Source organism: Macaca fascicularis, chromosome 3 (assembly GCF_037993035.2).
Source record: "Macaca fascicularis isolate 582-1 chromosome 3, T2T-MFA8v1.1".
In the NCBI taxonomy this organism is placed as follows: Eukaryota; Metazoa; Chordata; class Mammalia; order Primates; family Cercopithecidae; genus Macaca; species Macaca fascicularis.
This window is the reverse complement of record NC_088377.1, coordinates 70,225,478-70,246,650: the sequence shown is the minus strand read 5'-3', so window position 1 is coordinate 70,246,650 and position 21,173 is coordinate 70,225,478.

Below are 21,173 nucleotides of genomic sequence, written 5' to 3'. Positions count from 1 at the left end.
GAAAAAGTGCTATTTTGCAACGCATTGAAGACTATGGCGAAATAGGAATTATCCTGTAATAAAACTCAGAAAGAAGCGTTCCAGGAAACTGCTGTCTGACGTGTGCATTCATTTCAGAGAGTTAAATCTTACAATACATTGCCCAGTTTCGAAATTCTGCCTTTGAGGAATCTGTGAAGGGATATTTAGTGGCACCTGGAGTCCTCGGGTGAGAAAGGAAACGTTTTCCAATGAAAATTGGAGAGCAGATTTTGGAGCAACTGCTTTGTGATGTGTGTACTCATCTCATAGAGTTAAATCATTCTTTGGATTGAGCAGTTTGAAATAATCATTTCTGTGGAACCTAAGAAAGGACATTTGGGAACATCTTAAGAATATGCTGAAAAAGAAATACCCTCCGATAATAACCAGAAGGAAACTTTCTGCGAAACTGCTCTAGGTCACGTGAATTCCCCTCCCACAGTTAATATTCTGTGTATATTGAGCAGTATCCTAACACTGTTTTAGGTTAGTCAGGTAAGGGATACTCGGGAGTGCTTTGAGGCTTCATTGAAAACGGAAATATCTTCAGATAGATACTGGAGAGAAGATTTTCTTTGAGCTGCTTTGTGACGTGTGCATTCCACTCACAGAGTTACACTTTCCTTCTCATTGAGGATTGGGGAATCTCGTTTGAAGAAAAAGCTACCAGGGGACATTCGAGAGTATATGGATGGATATGGTGAAAAAGGAAATATCCTCAGACAAAAACTGGAAAGAAGCTTTCTGTGAAAATGCTTTGTGATAGATATGTCTCTTCATCTCACATAGACAAAACTTTCTATTAAGTAGTTTTGAAACTGCGTTATGGACCAATTCATGAAGGTACATTCGTGAGCACATTCAGGCCTGTGGGGAAATAAGAAATATCTTCAGATAAAAACTGGAGATAAGCTTTCTGAGAGACTGCTTTGTGATGTGTGCATTCCACTCAGGGAGTTATACCTCTTTTCTCATAATCCAGTGTATGAACACTGATCCTGTAAAACTGAAAAAGTGATATTTTGCAGTGCATTGTAGAGTATGGCGAAAAGTGAAGTATCCTGAAATAAAATCGAGAATGAAGCTTTCCAAGTAACTGCTCTCTGACGTGTACATTTATTTCAGAGAGTTAAGGTTTACACTACATTGCCCAGTTTGGAAACTCTGTTTGAGAAATCTGTGAAGGGATATTAAGTCATGCCCAGAGGCTTGTGGTGAGAAAGGAAACATCTTAGGAGGAAAACTGGAGAGAGCAACTGCTTTGTGATGTGTTTATTCATCTAATAGAGTTAAATCATTCTTTGGATTGAGCAGTTTGAAATCACTGTTTCTGTGGAACCTGAGAAAGGATTTTTGGGAACACTCTTAAGAATATGCCTAAAAAGAAATACCCTCTGATACAACCAGAGGGAAACTTCCTGTGAAACTTCTCTAGGTCACGTGAATTCCTATCGCACCATAAAGCTATGGTGTAAAAGGAAATATCTACAGATAAAACCTGGAAAGAAGCGTTCTGAGAAACTGCTTTCTGACGTGTGAATGCAACTCACAGAGTTACACATTTCTTTTCATTGATCAGTTTGCTAACTCTCTTTTCTTCACATCTGCTAAGGGGTATTTCTTTGCACAATGAAGCTTGCAGTGACAAAGGAAATATACTCAAACAAAAAGTAGAAAGAAGCTTTCTGAGAAACTGCTTTTTTGTGATGTGTGAATTCAACTCACTGAGTTACAGCTGTATTTCATGGAGCTGTTTGCTAGTCCTGTTTTTGTGAAATCTGAGAACTGATATTTCGGATTTCTTTGAAGAGTATACAGCCAAAAAAAATCCCCACATTAAAATGAGAAAGAAGTTTCTGAAAAATGTCTTTCTATTCTCTGAATTCATCTCACAGAATTCCACCTTTGTGTTCATGAAGCTCTTTGCTAACACTGTTCTCGTGGAAACTGCAAAGTGGTATTTGGGAGTGCATTAGGGCTATGGTAGAAAAGGAAATATCCACAGATAAAACCTGGAAAGAAGCGTTCTGAGAAACTGCTTTGTGACATGTGAATGTAACTCACTGAGTTACACATTTCTTTTCATTGATCAGTTTGCTAACTCTGTTTTCTTCAATTCTGCAATGGGATATTTCTTAGCGCAATGAAGCCAAAGGTGACAAAGGAAATATGCTCAAACAAAAAGTAGAAAAAAGCTTTCTGAGAATCTAATTTGTGATGTGTGAATTCAACTCAGTGAGTTACACGTGTATTTCGTGGAGCAGTTTGCTAGCCCTGTTTTCATGGAATCTGAGAACTGATATTTTGGATTGCTTTGAAGACTATATGGCCAAAGGAAATACACTCAGATAAAAACGAGAAAGAAGTTCTCTGAGAAATTTCTTTTTGACCGGTGAATTCATCTCACAGAGTTCCACCTTTCTGTTCATGAAGCTGTTTGCAAATACTATTCTCGTGTTATCTGCAAAGTGATATTTGGGAGCGCATTGAGGATGACAGCGAAAAAGGAAATATCTTCAGATAAAAACTGAAATGAAGCGTTCTGAGAAACTTCATTGTGATGTGTGAATGCAACTCACAGAGTGACACCCTTCTGTTCATTGATCAGTTTGCTAACACAGTTTTCTTCAAATCTGCAGTGGGATATTTCTTTGCCCAATGAAGCTTATGGTGACAAAGGAAATATCATCAGATAAAAAGTAGAAAGAAGCTTTCTGAGAAACTACTTTGTGATGTGTGAATTCAACTCACTGAGTTACAGCTGTATTTCATGGAACTTTTTGCTAGTCCACTTTTTGTTGATTCTGAGAACCGATATTTCGGATCGCTTTGAGAAGTATACAGCCCAAGGAAATATCCCCAGATAAAAACGAGAAAGAGCTTTTCTGAGAAATGTCTTTCTGATCTCTGAGTTCATCTCACAGAGTTCCACCTTTCTGTTCATGTAGCTGTTTGCTAACACTCTTCTCGTGGAATCTGCAAAGGGACATTTGGGAGCGCATTGAGGGATACAGTGAAAAAGGAAATATCTTCAGCTAGAAACTGAAAAGAAGCATTCTGAGAAAATTCTATGTGATCTGTGTAATCATCTCACAGAGTTCCCCTTTTAGTTCATATAATTGTTCGCTAATATTCTCCTGGTGGAATATGCGAAGTGATATTTTAAAGAGCATTGAGGGCTATGGTGAAAAAGGAAATATTCTCTGATAAAAACTGGAAAGAAGCGTTCTGAGAAACTGCTTTGTGACTTGTGAATGCAACCCACAGAGTTACACTTTTCTTTTCATTGATCAGTTTGCTAACTCTCTTTTTGAAATCTACAATGGGATAGTTCATAGCGCAATGAAACTTACGGTGACAATGGAAATATTTTCAGATAAAAAGTTGAAAGAAGTTTTCAGAGAAACTGCTTTGTGATGTGTGAATTCAATTCACTGAGTTACACCTGTATTTCTTGGAGCCATTTGCTAGCCCTGTTTTTGTGGAATATGAGAACTGATATTTTGGATTGCTTTGAAGACTATATGGCCAAGGAAATATCCTCAGATTAAAACAAGAAGGAAGTGTTCTGAAAAATTCCTTTCCATTCTTTGAATTCATTTCACAGAGTTCCACCTTTCTGATTGTGAAACTGTTTGCTAATACTGTTCTTTTGGAATGTAGAAAGTGATATTTGGGAGCGCACTGAGGGCTATGGTGGAAAAGGTAATATAATTAGATAAAAATGAGAAAGAAGCTTTCTGAGAAACTGCTTTGTGATGTAACAATTCAGCTCACAGCATTAGATCTGTATGTCTTGTAGCCGTCTGCTAGCCCTGTTTTTGTGGAACCTGAGAACTGATATTATGGATCGCTTTGAAAATGATACGGAAAAAGGAAACATCCTCAGATAAAAACAAGAAAGAAGCTTTCTGAGAAACTCCTTTGTGATCTGTGAATTCTTGTCACAGAATTCCACCAATCTGTTCTTGAATCCATTTGCTAACACTGTTTTCGTGGAATCTGCAAAGTGATATTTGGAAGCGACTTGAGGGCTTTGTTGGAAAAGGAATTATAATCAGATAAAAACGAGAAACAAGCTTTCTGGGAAACTTCTTTGTGATCTATGCATTCATCTCACGGAATTCCACCTTTCTGTTCATGAAGTCATTTGCTAACACCGTTCTCATGGAATCTACAAAGTGATATTTGGGAGGGCATTGAGGGCTATGGTGGAAAAGGAAGTATAATCAGATAAAAACGAGAAAGAAGTTTTCTGAGAAACTTCTTTGTTATCTGTGAATTCATCTCACAGAGTTCCAGCTTTGTCTTCATGAAGCCATTTGTTACCACTGTTTTCATGGAAACTGTTAAGTGATATTTGGGAGCCTGTTGAGGGCTATGGTGAAAAAGGAAATATCCACAGATAAAAACTGGAAGGAAGCATTCTGAGAAACTGGTTTGTGACGTGTGAATTTAACTCACTGAGTTACAACTTTATGTCATGGAGCCCTTTGCTAGCACTGTTTTTGTGGAATCTGAGAACCAATATTTCAGATGGCTTTGAAGACTATACGGTCAAAGGAAGCAACCTCAGGTAATAACGAGAAAGAAGCTTTCTGATAAAATTCTTTGCGATCTGTGAATTCATCTCACAGAATTCCACCTTTCTGTACATGTAGCCTTTTCCTAACACTGTTCTCGTGGAATCTGCAAAGTGATATTTGTGAGAGCCTTGAGGGCTATGGTGAAAAAGACAATATACTCAGATAAAAACCGGAAAGAAGCGTTCTGAGAAACTGCTTTGTGACGTGTGAATGCAACTCACAGAGTTACACTTTCGTTTTCATTGATCAGTTTGGTAACACTGTTTTCTTGAAATCTGCAATGGGATATTTCTTACTGCAATGAAGCTTATGGTGACAAGCGAAATATCCTCAGATAAAATGTAGAAAGAATCTTTCTGAGAAACTGCTTTGTGATGAGTGAATTCAACTTACTGAATTACACCTGTATGTCATTTAGTCGTTGGCTAGCCCTGTTTTTGTGGAATCTGACAGCTGATGTTTCAGATCGTTTTGAAGACGATTCGGAAAAAGGAAAAATCCTCAGATAAAAACGAGAAAGAAATTTTCTGAGAAATTTCTTTCTGTTCTGTGAACTCATCTCAAAGAGTTCTGCCTTTCTTTTCAAGAAGCTGTTTGCTAATACTGTTTTCGTGGAATCTGCAAAGTGATATTTGGAGCGCTTTGAGGGCTATTGTGGAAGAGGAAATATAATCAGATAAAAACGAGAAAGAAGGTTTTTGAGAAACTACTTTGTGATGTCTGAATTCATCTCACAGAATTCCACCTATTTCTTCATGAATCCCTTTGCTAACACTGTTTTCGTGAAATCTGCAAAGTGATATTTCGGAGCACATTGAAGGCTATGGTGGAAAAGGAAATATAATCAGATGAAAACGAGAAAGAAACTTTCTGAGAAACTTCTTTGTGATCTGTGAATTCATTTCACCGAGTTCCACCTTTCTGTTCATGAAGCCATTTGCTAACACTGTCCTCCTGGAATTTGCAAAGTGATATTTGGGAGCACATTGAGGGCTATGGTGGGAAAGGAAATATAATCAGATAAAAACGAGAAACAAGTTTTCGGAGAAACTTCTTTGTGGTCTCCGAATTCACCTCACAGAGTTCCACCTTTCCCTTTAAGAAGCCATTTGCTAACACTGTTCTCGTGGAAACTGCAAAGTGATATTTGGGAGCGCTTTGAGGGCTACAGTGAAAAATGAAATATCATCAGATAAAAACTGGAAAGAAGCGTTCTGATAAACTGCTTTGTAACGTGTGAATGCAACTCACAGAGTTATACTTTTCATTGATCAGTTTGCTAACTGTTTTCTTGAAATCTGCAGTGGGATATTTCTTCGGGCAATGAAGCTTATGGTGACAAAGAAATATCATCAGACAAAAAGTATAAAGAAGCTTCTGAGAAACAGTTTTGTGATGGGTGAATTCAACTCACTGAGTGACAGCTGTATTTCATGGAGGCGTTTGCTAGCCCTGTTTTGGTGGAATCTGAGAACTGATATTTCAGATCACTTAGAGGACTATAAGGCCAAAGGAAATATCCTAGGATAAAAATGAGAAGGAAGTTCTGAGAAATTTCTTTCTGTTCTGTGATTCATCTTACAGAGTTCCATGTTTCTGTTCATGAAGCTGTTTGCTAATACTGTTTTCGTGGAATCTGCAAAGTGATATTTGAGAGCGCATTGAGGGCTGTGGTGGAAAAGGAAATAGAAAAAGATAAAAATGAGAAAGAAGCTTTCTGAGAAACTTCTTTGTGATCTGTGAACTCATCTCACATAGTTCCAGCTTTCTGTTCATGTAGCCGTTTGCTAACACTGATCTCATGGAAACTGCAAAGTGATATTTGGCAGTGCATTGAGGGCTCTGGTGAAAAAGGAAATATCCTCAGATAAAAACTGGAAAGATGCATTCTGAGAATCTGCTTTTTGATGGGTGAATGCAACTCACAGAGTTAAAATTTCCTTTTCATTAATCAGTTTGCTAACTCTGTTTTCTTGAAATCTGCAATGTGATATTTTTTAGCGCAAAGAAACTTACAGTGACAAAGGAAATATTATCTGAAAAAAAGTAGAAAAAACTTTCTGAGAAACTGCTTTGTGATATGTAAATTCAATTCACTGAGTTACACCTGTATTTCATGGAGCCATTTGCTAGCCCTGTTTTTGTGGAATCTGACAACTGATATTTCAGATTGCTTAGAAGATGATAGGGCCAAAGGGAATATCCTCAGATGAAAACAAGAGGAAGTTTTCTGAGAAATTTCTTTCTGTTCTGTGAATTCATGTCACAGAGTTGCACCGTCCTCTTCATGAAACTGTTTGCTAATACTGCTTTCGTGGCATCTGCAAAGAGATATTTCGGAGTGCATTGAGAGCTACGATTGGAAAGCAAATATAAAATGATAAAAACGAGAAAGAAGCTTTCTGAGAAACTAATTTGTGATCTGTGAATTCATCTCCCAGAGTTGCATCCTTCTGTTCATGAAGCTGTTTGCTAACACTGTTCTCGTGGAAACTGAAAAGTTATATTTATATTTGGGAGTGCATTGAGGGCTATGGTGAAAAAGAAAATGTCCTCAAATAAAATCTGGAAAGAAGTTTCTGAGAAACTGCTTTGTGACGTGTGAATGCAACTCACAGAGTTACACTTTTCTTTTCATTGATCAGGTGGCTAACTCTGTTTTCTTGAAATCTGCAAAGGGATATTTCTTAGCACAATGAAGCTTATGGTGAAAAATTAAACATCTTCAGATAGAAAGTAGAAAGAACATTTCTGAGAAACTGCTTTGTGATGAGTGAATTCAACTCACTGAGTTACAGCTATATTTTGTGGAGCCGTTTGCTAGCCCTGTTTTTGTGGAATCTGAGAACTGATATTTCGGATAGCTTTGAATTCTATACGGCCGAAAGAAATATCCTCAGATAAAAAGGAGAAGGAAGTTTTCCGAGAAATTTCTTTCTGTTCTGTGAAATCATCTCACAGAGTTCCACCTACCTGTTCATGAAGCTGTTTGCTAATACTCTTACCATGGAATATTCGAAGTGATATTTGGGAGCACATTGAGGGCTATGGTGGAAAAGGAAATATAATCAGATAAAAACGAGATAGAAGATTTCTGAGAAACTTCTCTGTGACCTGTGAATTCATCTCACAGTGTTCCACCTTTATCTTCATGAAGCCGTTTGTTAACACAGTTCTCGTGGAAACTGCAAAGTGATATTTGGGAGCGCATTGAGGACTATGGTGGAAAGGAAAATATCCTCAGAAAAAAACAAGAAAGAGGCTTTCTGAGATATTTCTTTGTGATTTGTGAATTCATCTCACAGAGTTCCACCTTTCTGTTCATGAAACCGTGCTAACAGTGGTTTCATGGAAACTGCAAAGTGATATTTGGGAGTGCCTTGAGGGATATGGTGAAAAAAGAAATATCCTCAGATGAAAACTGGAAATAAGCGTTCTGAGAAACTGCTTTGTGACTTGTTAATGCAACTTACAGAGTTACACTTTTCTTTCCATTCATCAGTTTGCTATCTCTTCTTTCTTGCAATCTGCAATGGGATATTTCTTAGTACAATGAACCTTATGCTGACAAAGGAAATATCCTCAGATAAAAAGTAGAAAGAAGCTTTCTGGGAAACTGCTTTGTGATGTGTGAATTAAACTCACTGAGTACACCTGTATTTCATGGAATCATTTGTTATCCCTGTTTTTGTGGAATCTGAGAACTGATATTTCGGATCGCTTTGAAGACTATATGGTGAAAGGTAATATCCTCAGATAAAAACGAGACAAAAGCTTTATGAGAAACTTCTTTGTGATCTGTGAATTGATCTCTCAGAAATCCACCTATCTGTACCTGGATTCATTTGCTAACATGTTTTCGTGGAATCTTCAAAGTGATATTTGGGAGCACTTTAAGGGCATATTTGAGGGTGGTAAAGGAAATATAATCAGATGAAAACGAGAAAGAAGCTTTCTGAGAAACTTCTTTGCGATCTGTGAATCCATCTTACAGAGTTCCACCTTCCTGTTCATGAAACCCTTTGCTAACACTGTTCTCCTGGAATCTGCAAAGTGATATTTGGGAACGCATTGAGGGTTATGGTGGAAACGAAATTATCCTCAGATAAAAACGAGAAAGAAGCTTTCTGATAAACTTCTTTGTGATCTGTGAATTCATCTCACAGAGTTCCACCTTTCTGTTCATGATCTGAGAACTGATATTTCAGATCGCTTTGAAGACCCTATGGCCAAAGGAATTATGCCAGATAAAACCGAGAAAGAAGTTTTCTGGGAAATTTCTTTCTGAACTGTGAATTCGTCTCACAGAATTCCACCTTTCTGTTCATGGAGCTGTTTGCTAACACTCTTCTCGTGGAATCTGCAAAGTGATATTTGGGAGCACATTGAGAGCTACAGTGAAAAAGGAAATATCTTAAGATAAAAACTAAAAAGAAGAGTTTTGAGAACCTGCATTGTGACGTGTGAATGTAACTCACAGAGTTACATATTTCTTTTCATTGATCAGTTTGCTAACACTGTTTTCTTCAAATCTGCAATGGGATATTTCATTGCCCAATGAAGTTTATGGTGACAAAGGAAATATATTCAGATAAAAAGTAGAAAGAAGCTTTCTAAGAAACTGCTTTATGATATGTGAATTCAACTCACTGAGTTACAGCTGTGTTTCGTGGAGCAGTTTGCTAGTCCTGTTTTTGTGGAATCTAAGAACTGATATTTTGCATCGCTTTGGATACTATACTGCCAAAGGAAATATCCTCAGATAAAAATGAGAATGAAGTTTTCTGAGAAATTTCTTTCTGATCTGTGAATTCATCTCACAGAGTTCCACCTTTCTGTTCATGAAACTGTTTGCTAACACTGTTCTCGAGGAAACTGTAAAGTGATATTTGGGAGCACATTAGGGCTATGATTGAAAGGGAAATATATACAGTAAAACCTGGAAAGAAGCGTTGAGAGAAAGTACTTTGTGATGTGTTAATTAAACTCACATAGTTACACATTTTTTTTTTCATTGAACAGTTTGGTAATTCTGTGTTCTTCAAATCTGCTATGTGATATTTCTTAGCATAATGAAGCTTACGGTGACAAAGGAAATATCCTCACACAAAAAGTAGAAAAAATTTTTCTGAGAAACTACTTTGTGATGTGTGAATTCAACTGGCAGAGTTACACCTGTATTTCATAGAGCCATTTTATAGCCCTGTTTCTATGGAATCTGAGAAATGATATTTTGGATTGTTTTGAAGACTATACGGCCAAAGGAAATATCCTCAGATGAAAACGAGAAAGATGTTTTCTGACAAATTTCTTTCTGATATCTGATTTCATCTCACAGAGTTAAACCTTTCTGTTCAAGAAGCTGTTTGCTAACACTCTTCTTGTGGAATCTGCAAAGTGATATTTTGGAGTGCATTGAGGGCTACGGTGGAATACAAAATATTCTCAGAAAAAAATGAGAAAGAAGCTTTCTGAGAAACTCCTTTTTGATCTGTGAATTCATCCCACAGAGTTCCACCTTTCTGTTCATGAAGCCGTTTGCTGACACTGTTCTCATGGAACTTGCAAAGTGATATTTGGGATCGCATTAGGGCTATGGTGAAAAATGATATATCCACAGACAAAACCTGGAAACAAGTGTTCTGAGCAACTGCTTTTTGACGTGTGAATGCAACTCACAGAGTTACACATTTCTTTTCGTTGATAAGTTTGCTAACTCTGTTTTCTTCTCATCTGCAATGCCATATTTCTTAGTGCAAGGAAGCTTACAATGACAAAGGAAATATCCTCAAACATAAAGTAGAAAGAAGCTTTCTGAGAAATTGCTATGTGATGTGTGAATTCAACTCAGAGAGATACACCTGTATTTCATGGATCCCTTTGCTAGCCCTGTTTTTATGGAATCTGAGAACTGATATTTTGGATCGCTTTGAAAACTGTACGGCCAAAGGAAATATCCTCAGATAAAAATGACAAAGTAGTTTTCTGAGAAATTTCTTTCTGTTCTGTAAATTCATCTCAGAGAGTTCCCTCTTTCTGTTCATGAAGCTGTTTGCTGACACATTTCTCATGGAATATGCAAAGTGATATTTGGGAACTCATTGAGGTCTATGATTGAAAAGTAGATATAATAAGATAAAAAAAGAGAAAGAAACTGTCTCAGAAACTTTTTGTGATCTGTGAATTCATCTCACAGAGTTCCACCTTTCTGTTCACGAAGCTGCTTGCTAACGCTGTTCTCGTGGAAACTGCAAAGTATTATTTGGGAGTGCATTAGGACTATGGTAAAAAAAGAGATATCCACAGATAAAACCTGGAAAGAAGCGTTCTGAGGAACTGTTTTGTGACGTATGAATGCAATTCATAGAGTTACACGTCTTTTCTTTGATCAGTTTGCTAACTGTGTTTTCTTCAAATCTGGATATTTCTTACTGCAATGAAGTTTAGGTGAGAAAGGTAATATTTTCAAACAAAAAGTATAAGGAAACTTTCTGATAGACTGCTTTGTGATGTGTGAATTCAAGTCAGTGAGTTGCAGCAGTATTTCGTGGAGATGTTTGCTAGCCATGTTTTTATGGAATGTGAGAACTGATATTTCCAGTCAATTTGAAGACTACATGGCCAAGGGAAATATCCTCAGATAAAAATGAGAAAGAAGTTTTCTGAGAAATTTCTTTCTGATCTCTGAATTCATCTCACAGAGTTCCATCTTTCTGTTCATGAAGCTGTTTGCTAACGCTCTTCTCGTGGAATCTGCAAAGGGATATTAGGGAGTGCATTGATGGCTATGGTGAAAAAGGAAATACCCTAATATAAAAACTGGAAAGAAGCATTCCGAGAAACTGCATTGTGACGTGTGAATGCAACTCACAGAGTTACACTTTTCTTTGTATTGATCAGTTTGCTGACACAGTTTTCTAGAAATTTACAATGGTATATTTCTTTGCCCAAAGAAGCTTATGTTGACAAAGGAAATATCCTCAGATAAGAAGTAGAAAGAAGCTTTCTAAGAAACTGCTTTGTGATGTGTGAATTCAACTCACTGAGTTACAGCTGTATTTCGTGGAGCCATTTGCTAGTCCTGTTTTTGTGGAATCTGAGAACCGATATTTCGGATCGCTTTGAAGACTATATGACCAAAGGAAATATCCTCAGATAAAAACGAGAAAGAAGCTTTCTTAGAAACTCCTTTGTGATATGTGAATTCATCTCACAGTGTCCCATCTATCTGTTCACGAATCTGTTTGCTAACACTGTTCTTGTGAAATATACAAAGTGATATTTGGGACCACTTTGAGGGCAATGGTGGAAAGGGAAATATAATCAGATAAAAACGAGAAAGAAGTTGTCTGAGAAACTTCTTTTTGATCTGTGAATTCATCTCACAGAGATCAAACTTTCTTTTCATGAAGCCTTTTGCTAACACTGTTCTGGTGGAAACTACAAAGTGATATTTGGGAGTGCATTAGGACTATGGTGAAAAAGGTGATATCCATAGATGAAACCTGGAAAGAAGCGTTCTGAGAAACTGTTTTGTGACATGTCAATGCAACTCACAGAGTTACACATTTATTTTCATTGATCAGTTTGCTAACTTTGTTTTTTTCAAATCTGCAACGGGATATTTCTTTGCCCAATGAAGCTCACAGTGACAAACCAAATATCCTCAGATTAGAAGTAGAAAGAAGCTTTCTAAGAAACTGCTTTGTGATGTGTGAATTCAACTCACTGAGTTACAGCTGTATTTCGTGGAGCCATTTGCTAGTCCTATTTTTGTGGAATCTAAGAACAAATATTTTGGATCGCTTTGAAGACTATACAGCCAAAGGAAATATCCTCAGATAAAAACAAGAAAGAAGTTTTCTGAGAAATTTCATTCTGATCTGTGAATTCATTTCACAAAGTTCCACCTTTCTGTTCATGAAGCTGTTTGCTGACACTCTTCTCCTGAAAACTGCAAAGTGAAATCAGGGTTCTCATTGAGGGAAATGTTGGAAAAGAAAATATAATCAGATAAAGATGAGAAAGAAGTTTTCTGAGAAACTTCTTTGTAATCTGTAAATTCATCTCAGAGAATTCCACCTTTCTGTTCATGAAGTCGTTTACTAACACTGTCCTCGTGGAAACTGCAAAGTGATACTTGGGTGCACAATATGGCTATGGTGAAAAAGCAAATATCCACAGATAAAACCTGGAAAGAAGCATTCTGAGAAACTGCTTCATGACATATGAATTCAACTCACAGAGTTACAAATTTCATTTCGTTGATCTGTTAGCTAACTGTGTTTTCTTCAAATCTGCAATTGGATATTTCTTAGCACAATTAAGATTATGATGACAAAGAAAATATCCTCAAACAGAAAATAGAAGGAAGCTTTCTGAGAAACTGCTTTGTGAGGTGTGATTCAACTCATAGAGTTACGCCTGTATTTCGTGGAGCCATTTGCTAGCTGTGTTTCTGTGGTATCTGAGAACTGATATTTTGGATCATTCTGAGGACTTTACGGCCAAAGAAAATATGCTCAGATAAAAACGAGAAAGAAGTTTTCTGAGAAACTCCTTTGTAATCTGTGAATTCATCTCACAGAGTTCTACCTATCTGTTCATGATTCCATTTACTAACACGGTTCTCGTGGAATGTGCATAGTGATATTTGGGAGCGTATTGAGGGCTATGGTGGAAAAGAAAATACAATCGTATAAAAACGAGAAAGAACGTTTCTGAGAAACTTCTTTTTGATCTGTGAATTCATCTCACAGAGTTCCACCTTTCTGATCATGAAGCAATTTGCTAACACTGTTCTATGGAATCTGCAAAGTGATATTGGGGAGCGCATTGTGAGCAACGGTGGAAAAAAAATATAATCAGATAAAAACGAGAAAGAAGTTTTCTGAGAAACTTCTTTGAGATCTGTGAATTAATCTCACAGAGTTCTGCCTTTCTGTTCCTGAAGCCGTTTGCTAAAACTGTTCTCGTAGAAACTGCAAAGTGATATTTGGGAGTGCATTAGGGCTATGGTGAAAAAGGAAATATCCACAGATAAAACCTGGAAAGAAGCGTTCTGAGAAACTGCTTTGTGATGTGTGTGTGCAACTCACAGAGTTCCACAGTTCTTTTCCTTGGTCAGTTTGCTAACTCTGTTTTCCTCAAATCTGCAATGGGATACTTTTTTGCTCAATGAAGCTTACGGTGACAAAGGAAATAACCTCAGATAAAAAGTAGAAATAATCTTTCTGAGAAACTGCTTTGTGATGTGTGAATTCAACTCACTGAGTTAAAGCTGTATTTCTTGGAACCGATAGTCCTGTTTTTGTGAAGTTTGAGAGCTCATATTTTGGATCACTTTGAAGACTATATGGTCTAAGGAAATATCCTCAGATAAAAACCAGAAAGAAGTTTTGTGAGAAATTTCTTTCTGATCTGTGAATTCATCTCAGAGACTTCCACCTTTTTGTTCATGAAGCTATTTGCTAACACTCTTTTCCTGGAATCTGAAAAGTGATATTTTGCAGCACTTCACATAGCAAACTTCCTTGTTATCTGTGAATTCATCTCACAGAGTTTCACCTTTCTGTTCATGAAGCCTTTTGCTAACACTGTTCTCGTGGAAACTGCAAAGTGATGCTTAGGAGTGCCATATGGTTATGATGAAAAAGGAAATATCAACAGATAAAACCTGGAAAGGAGCGTTCTGAGAAACTGCTTTTTGACATGCGAATGCAACTCACAGAGTAACACATTTCCTTTCATTTAAAAGTTTGATAACTCTGTTTTCTTCAAATCTGCAATGGGATATTTCTTACCACAATGAAGCTTATGGTGACAAAGGAAAAATCCTCAAACAGAGAGTAGAAAGAAGATTTCTGAGAAACTGCTTTGTGATGTGTGAATTCAACTCACTGAGTTACACCTGTGCTTCGTGGAGTCCTTTGCTATCCCTATTTTTATCGAATCTGAGAACTGATATTTTGGATTGCTTTGAAAATATATGGCCAAAGGAAATATCCTCAGATAAAAATGAGAAAGAAGTTTTCTGAGAAATTTCTTTCTGATCTGTGAATTCATCTCACAGAGTTCCACCTTTCTGTTCATGAAGCTGTTTGCTAACACTCTTCTCATGGAATCTGCTAAGTGATAGTTTGGAGCGCATTGATAGCTATGATGCAAAAGGAAATATAATCAGATAAAAACAAAAAAGAAGTTTTCTGAGAAACTTCTTTGTGGTCTGTGGATTCATCTCACAGAGTTCCACCTTTCTTTTCATGAAGCTGCTTGCTAACACTGTTCTCCTGGAAATTGCAAAGTGATGTTTGGGAGCGCATTAGGGCTATGTTGAAAAAGGAAATATCCATAGATAAAACCTGGAAAGAAGCGTTCTGAGAAACTGCTTTGTGATGTATGAATACAACTCACAGAGTTACAAATTTCATTGATCAGTTTGCTAACTCTGTTTTCTTGAAATCTGCAATGGGATATTTCTTTGCACAATGAAGCTTACAGTGACAAAGAAAATAGCCTCAGATAAAAAGTAGAAAGAAGCTTTCTGAGAAACTGCTTTGTGATGTGTGAATTCATCTCACTGATTTACACCTGTATTTCGTGGAGCCGTTTGCTAGCCCTGTTTTTTTGGTATCTGAGATCGGATATTTCAGATTGCTTTGCACACTATACGCTGAAAGGAAATATCCTCAGATAAAAGTTAGAAAGAAGTTTTCTGAGAAATTTCTTTCTGATCTCTGAATTCATTTCACAGAGTTCCACCTTTATGTTCATGAAGCTGTTTGCTAACACTATTCTCCTGGAATCTGCAATGTGATATTTGGGTGCGTCTTAAAGGCAATGGTGGAAAAGGAAATATAATCAGATAAAAACGAGGAAGAAGTTTTCTGAGAAACTTCTTTGTGATCTGTGAATTCATCTCAGAGAGTTCCACCTTTCTGTTCATGAAGTCGTTTACTAACACTGTCCTAGTTGAAAATGCAAAGTGATACTTGGGAGTGTATTATGGCTATGGTGAAAAAGGAAATATCCACAGATAAAACCTGGAAAGAAACGTACTGAGAAATGGCTTTGTGATGTGTGAATGCAACTCACAGAGTTACAAATTTCATTTCATTGATCAGTTTGCTAACTCTGTTTTCCTCAAATCTGCAATCGGATATTTCTTAGCACAATGAAGATTATGATGACAAAGAAAAAATCCTCAAACAGAAAGTAAAAAGAAGCTTTCTGAGAAACTGCTTTGTGATGTGTGAATTCAACTCATAGAGTTACACCTGCATTTCATGGAGCCGTTTGCTAGCCGTGTTTCTGTGGTATCTGAGAACTGATATTTTGGATCGCTTTCAGGACTATATGGCCAAAGGAAATATACTCAGATAAAAACGAGAAAGAAGCTTTCTGAGAAACTCCTTTGTAATCTGTGAATTCATCTCAAAGAGTTCCACCTATCTGTTCATGATTCCGTTTGCCAACACGGTTCTCGTGGAATGTGCATAGTGACATTTGGGAGTGTCGTTAGGGCTATGGTGGAAAAGAAAATATAATCAGATAAAACGAGAAAGGACCTTTCTGAGAAACTTCTTTGTGATCTGTGAATTCATCTCACAGAGTTCCACCTTTCTGATCAGAAGCCATTTGCTAACACTGTTCTCGTGGAAACTGCAAAGTGGTATTTGGGAGCACATTAAGGCTATGGTGAAAAAGGAAACATAAACAGATAAAACCTGGAAAGAACCGTTCTGAGAAACTGCTTTGTAACGTGTGAATGCAACTCACAGAGTTACACTTTTCTTTTCATTGATCACTTTGCTAACTCTGTTATCTTCAAATCTGCAAAGGGATATTTCATAGCGCAATGAAGCTTGCGGTGAGAAAGAAAATATCCTCAAACAAAAAGTAGAAAGAAGCTTTCTGAGAAACTACTTTGTGATGTGTGAATTCAATTCACAGAGTTACACCTGTATTTCAAGGAGCCCTTTGCTAGCCCTGTTTTATGGTATCTGAGAACTGATATTTTGGATTGCTTTGAAGACTATACTGCCAAAGGAAATATCCTCAGATAAAAACGAGAAAGTAGTGTTCTGAGAGATTCCTTTCTGATCTGTGAATTCATCTTACAGAGTTCCACCTTTCTGTTCTTGAAGCTATTTGCTAACACTGTTCTCGTGGAAACTGCAAAGTGATATTTGGGAGCGAATTGAGGGATACAGTGAAAAAGGAAACATCTTCAGATAAAAACTGAAAAGAAGCGTTCTGAGAAACTTCTTTGTGATCTGTGAATTCATCTCACAGAGTTCCACCTTTGTGTTAATTAAGCCGTTTGCTAACAGTGTTCTCATGGAGACTGCAATGTGATATTTGGGAGTGCATTGAGGGATATGTTGAGAAAGGAAATATCCTCACATAGAAACGAGAAAGAAGCTTTCTTAGAAACTTCTTTGTGATATGTGAACTCATCGCACAGAGTTCAACCTTTCTGTTCATGAAGCCGTTTGCTAACTCTGTTCTTGTGGAAACTGTAAAGTGATATTTGGGAGTACATTGAGGGCTATGGTGAAAAAGGAAATATCCTCAGATAAAAACTGGAAAGAAGCATTCTGAGAAACTGCTTTATGACATGTGAATGCAACTCACAGAGTTACACTTTTCTTTTCATTGATCAGTTTGCTAACTCTGTTGTCTTGAAATCTGCACTCCGATATTTCTTAGTGCAATGAACCTAACAGTGACAAAGGAAATATCCTTAGACAAAAAGTAAAAAGAAGCTTTCTGAGAAACTGCTTTGTGATGCATGAAATCAATTCACTGAGTTGTACCTGTATTTTGTGGAGCATTTTGCTTTGCCTGTGTTTGTGGAATCTGCAAATTGATATTTGGGATGGCTTTGAAGACGATATGGAAAAAGGAAATATCCTCAGATAATAACGAGAAAGAAGTTTTCAGAGATATTTCTATCTGTTCCATGAATTCATCTCACAGAGTTCCACCTTTCCATTCATGAGACTGTTTGCTAATACTGTTCTCGAGGAATCTGCAAAGTGATATTTGGGAACGCATTGAGGGTTACAGTGAAAAAGGAAATATCTTCAGATAAAAACTAAAAAGTACCATTCTGAGAAACTTCTACGTGACCTGTGCATTCACCTCACAGAGTTCCACCTTTCTGTTCATGTAGCTGTTTGCTAAAACTCTTCTCGTGGAATCTGCTAAGTGATATTTGGGAGCGCATTGAGGGCTATGGTGAAAAAGGAAATATCTTCAGATAAAAACTGAAAAGACGCGTTCTGAGAAACTGCATTGTGACTTGGGAATGCAACTCACAGAGTTACACTTTTCTGTTCATTGATCAGTTTGCTAACACAGTTTTCTTGAAATCTGCAGTGGGATATTTGTTTCCCAATGAAGCTTATGGTGACAAAGGAAGTATCTTCAGATAAAAAGTAGAAAGAAGCTTTCTGAGAAACTACTTTGTGATGTGTGAATTCAACTCACTGAGTTACAGCTGTGTTTCATGGGGCTGTTTGCTAGACCAGTTTTTGATGAGTCTGAGAACCGATATTTCGGATCGCTTTGAGGAGTATACAGCCAAAGGAAATATCCCCAGATAAAAACGAGAAAGATTTCTGAGAAATTTCTTTCTGATCTGTGATTTCATCTCTCAGAGTTCCACCTTTCTGTTCATGTGGCTGTTTGCTAACAGTCTTCTCGTGGAATCTGCAAAGTGATATTTGGGAGCGCATTGAGGGATACACTGAAAAAGAAAATATCTTCAGATAAAAGCTGAAAAGAAGCATTCTGAGAAACTTTTATGTGACCTGTGCATTCACCTCACACAGTTCCACCTTTCTGTTCATGTAACTGTTTACTAACACTGTTCTTGTGGAATGTACCAAGTGATATTTGGGCACACATTGAGGGCTATGGTGGAAAAGGAAATATAATCAGACTAAAACGAGAAAGAAGTTTTCTGAGAAACGTCTTTGTGATCTGTGAATTCATCTCACAGTGTTCCACCTTTGTGTTCATGAAGCTGTTTGCTAACACTGTTCTTGTGGAAACTGAAAAGTGATATTTGGGAGCGCATTAGGGCTATGGTGAAAAAGGAAATATCCACAGATAAAACCTGGAAAGAAGCGTTCTGAGAAACTGCTTTCTGACGTGTGAATGCAACTCACAGAGTTACACATTTATTTTCATTGATTACTAACTCTCTTTTCTTCAAATCTGCAATGGGGTACTTCTTTGCACAATGAAGCTTGCAGTGACAAAGGAAATATACTCAAAAAAAGTAGAAAGAAGCTTTCTGAGAAACTGCTTTGTGATGTGTGAATTCAACTCACTGAATTACAGCTGTATTTCATGGAGCTGTTTGCTGGTCCTGTTTTTGTGGAATCTGAGAACTGATATTTTGGATCGCTTTGAGGAGTTTACAACCAAAGGAAATATCCCCAGATAAAAACGAGGAAGAAGATTTCTGATATATTTCTTTCTGATCTGTGAATTCATCTCACAGAGTTCCACCTTTCTGTTCATGTAGTTGTTTGCTAACACTCTTCTCGTGGAACATGCTAAGTGATATTTGGGAGTGCATTGAGGGCTACAGTGAAAAAGGAAATTTCTTCCGATAAAAACTGAAAAGAAGCGTTCTGAGAAACTTCTTTGTGACGTGTGATTGCAACTCACTGTGTTACACTTTTCTGTTCATTGATCAGTTTGCTAACACAGTTTTCTTCAAGTCTGCAGTGGAATATTTCTTTGCCCAATGAAGCTTACGGTGACAAAGGAAATATCTTCAGATACAAAGTGGAAAGAAGCTTTCTGAAAAACTGCTTGTGATGTGTGAACTCAACTTGCTGAGTTACAGCTGTGTTTCATGGAGCTGTTTGCTAATCCTGTTTTTGTGGAATCTAAGACCTGATATTTGATCACTTTGAATAGTATATGGCAAAGGGAAATACCCTCAGAAAAAAACGAGAAAGAAGTTTCCTGAGAAATTTCATTCTGATCTGTGAATTCACCTCACAGAGTTCCACCTCTCTTCATGAAGCTGTTTGCTAACACTCTTCTGGTGGAATTTGCAAAGTGATAATTGGGAGCCCATTGAGGGCTATGGTGGAAAAGGAAATATAATCAGATAAAAACGAGAAAGAAGTTTTCTGAGAAACTTCATTGTGTCTCTGAATTCATCTCACAGAGTTCCACCTTTGTCTTCATGAAGCCATTCGCTAACACTTCTCCTGGAAAATGCAAAGTGATATTTGGGAGCACATTAGTGTTTTGGTGAAAAAAGGAATATCTACAGATAAAACCTGGAAAGAAGCATTCCAAGAAACTGCCTTGTGACATGTGAATGCAACTCACACAGTTACACATTTCTTTTCTTTGATCTGTTTGCTAACTCTCTTTTATTCAAACCTGCAAATGGGATATAACTTGGTGCAATGAAGCTTGCGGTGTAAAAGGAAATATACTCAAACAAAAGGTAGAAAGAAGCTTTCTGGGAAACTACCTTTTGACGTGTGAATTCAACTCACTGAGTTACAGCTGTATTTTTTGAATCTGTTTGTTAGACCTGTTTTTGTGGAATCCGAGAACTGATATTTCGTATTGCTTTGAAGAGTATACAGCCAAAGGAAATATCCCCAGATAAAAAGGAGAAAGAAATTTTCTGAGAAATGTCTTTTTGATCTCTGAGTTCATCTCACAGAGTTCCACCTTTCTGTTCATGTAGCTGTTTGCTGACACTCTTCTCGTGGAATCTGCAAAGTGATATTTGGGAGCACATTGTGGGCTACAGTGAAAAAGGAAATATCTTCAGATAGAAACTGAAAACAAGGGTCCTGAGAAACTTCTATATGACCTGTGCATTCATCTCACAGAGTTCCACCTTTCTATTCATGTAGCTGTTTGCTAACACTCTTCTCGTGGAATCTGCTAAGTGATATTTGGGAGCACATTGAGGGCTACAGTGAAAAAGGAAATATCTTCAGATAAAAACTGAAAAGAAGCGTTGTGAGGAACTGCATTGTGATGTATGAAATCAACTCACAGAGTTACACTTTTCTGTTCATTGATCAGTTTTCTCATACACTTTTCTTGAAATCTGCAGTGGGATGTTTCTTTGCCCAATGAAGCTTACGGTGACAAAGGAAATATCTTCAGATAAAAAGTAGAAAGAAGCTTTCTGAGAAACTGCTTTGTGATGTGTGAATTCAACTCATTGAGTTAGAGCTGTATTTCATGGAGCTGTTTGCTAGTCCAGTTTTTGTTGAATCTGAGAACCAATATTTTGGATCTCTTTGAGGAGTATACAGCCAAAGGAAATATTCCCAGATGAAAACGAGAAAGAATTTTTCTGAGAAATATCCTGCTGAACTCTGAGTTCATCTCACAGAGTTCCAACTTTCTGTTCATGTAGCTGTTTTCTGATGTTTTTCTCGTGGAATTTGCAAAGTGATACTTGGGAGCGCATTGAGGGCTATGCTGAAAAAGGAAATATCTTCAGATAAAAACTGAAAAGACGCGTTCTGAGAAACTTCATTGTGACGTGGGAATGCAACTCAC